The sequence below is a fragment of the Ascaphus truei genome, chromosome 4 (assembly GCF_040206685.1).
Source record: "Ascaphus truei isolate aAscTru1 chromosome 4, aAscTru1.hap1, whole genome shotgun sequence".
Classification (NCBI taxonomy): domain Eukaryota; kingdom Metazoa; phylum Chordata; class Amphibia; order Anura; family Ascaphidae; genus Ascaphus; species Ascaphus truei.
The window spans coordinates 388,688,104-388,689,803 of record NC_134486.1 but is presented as its reverse complement, the minus strand read 5'-3'; the positions used below and the strand labels follow the sequence as shown (position 1 = coordinate 388,689,803).

The window sequence follows — 1,700 nt, the reverse complement described above, 5'->3', positions numbered from 1 at the left end:
GGGTCGCGCTATAACAGGGTTAAGCTATATATATGTAAAAACAAACAAATTGGAGTAGCGCCTTAGGAAGCTTGATAAGGATAAATCAGCTTTGTAAATCAGATAGCGTTAACAAAGCTATTGACCAAAAAATCCCCAAAAGGGCGAATTTGTGATAAAAACAACTGAAATCTATAGCAAAAATAAAAAATATATGAAACATAAAAAATAAAATAAAAACCAGATGTCAGTTGAAATTCCAAAAAATGTACTTAGTCCACTGGAGTTTTGCTGCCCGTATATAAGGATCACCAAATCCCAAGGATATCTGCAGAAAACAAGAAGAAAAAACAGGCGCACTCCTAGTGTGATAAAGTATAAAACAGTATTTATGGGATTGTAAAATATAAAAAGCGCACTCACAAACAGAGTAAAAAAAAAAAAAATAGCATTTATGAGATATACTCAATCGCCTTGAAGCTGTGAAGGGAATGTATCAGCCTGTCCCGTTGGTGCCACCTCTGGTGTATCCGTTGGTTCATCAAGGTGCACTGGAGCCACCGCAGCCAGATGATGTGATAATCACCAACACGGTCAGAGACTCTCTCCAGATACACCTCCCACAGCTCTCACTGCTCACCAGCAGGCAACTGCAAAACCGGAAGCGACAGCAGTCCCAAGCAAAATAGCAACAGCTCCAAGGTACTCTCTCCGTTCGTGCAGTGATGTCAGCCACAAACTCGCCTCTTTGGTAAACGCAAACGCGTTTCGTCACTAAGGACTTCGTCAGGAGAGGAATTCAATGGTCAAAAGGGGTGTCCTTTATATCACCTTTACTGTTGTGATTGGCAAGTACGGATGGTGGGCGGGTACTTTCAATTTCACAAATTTAACCCTGTTTCATTGCTGGACAAAATTATACATGATAATCATAAAGCACTAGAGCCTATTTGTAAGCAGTTTAAACATATTCCTACTAACAATTGAAAACGAATAGCTAGATGAATGAGCAACATACAAATAATAAATCTTAAAAGGACAGAGATGAATTATTGGATACATCCAAAAATAAACTATATATAGAAGTAAAAGAATAACAGATTAAATAAGCACAGAAAAATCTAATTGGAGCAACACACAAGCATAATAAAAACCATAAGAGAAATGCATGACCTGTGAATAAAAAAAAAAGGGGGGGGGGAGGGGAAAGTAAAATGAAAAACGGGGGGAAAAGAGGGGGGAAGGGAGGTGGGAAATGGAGAGGGAATGGAAAAAGGGGAAGGGGGTGAAGGAAAAAGGGGAGGAGAAAGAGAAATATGGAGAGGAAGGAATAACAATAAAATACATAATATAGGGGATAAAATAACATTTTTAGCCTACAGCACCTGGTATTCCCAGGCGGTCTCCCATCCAAGTACTAACCAGGCCCAACCCTGCTTAGCTTCTGAGATCAGATCGGGCACATTCAGGGTGGTGTGGCCGTAGGCAAATTATATATATAAATAATATACCAAATAATATACCAAATAATATATCATTAATAACCATTAGAATAATCATAGACTGGAGAAAGCAGAAACAGAGACAGAAAAAACCTCAGGACCGATGGGGGCCACAACTCCCCAAAAACGTACAAAAAAACCTTTGTGTCAAAGTATGTGTAATCATAGGCATAGACCTAATGTGTCTATACTATTAATTAATAATAATGATATTAATAA

The 1,700-nt window shown here is 38.4% G+C and overlaps 1 non-coding gene across 1 annotated transcript; it reads right to left on the bottom strand.

The window, feature by feature from the left end:
• Window positions 1-1,352: 1,352 nt before the first annotated feature.
• On the bottom strand, window positions 1,353-1,466 carry LOC142494013 (5S ribosomal RNA). Its single transcript, XR_012801270.1, has one exon. It is a non-coding gene; the product is annotated as a 5S ribosomal RNA (ribosomal RNA).
• Window positions 1,467-1,700: the final 234 nt, after the last annotated feature.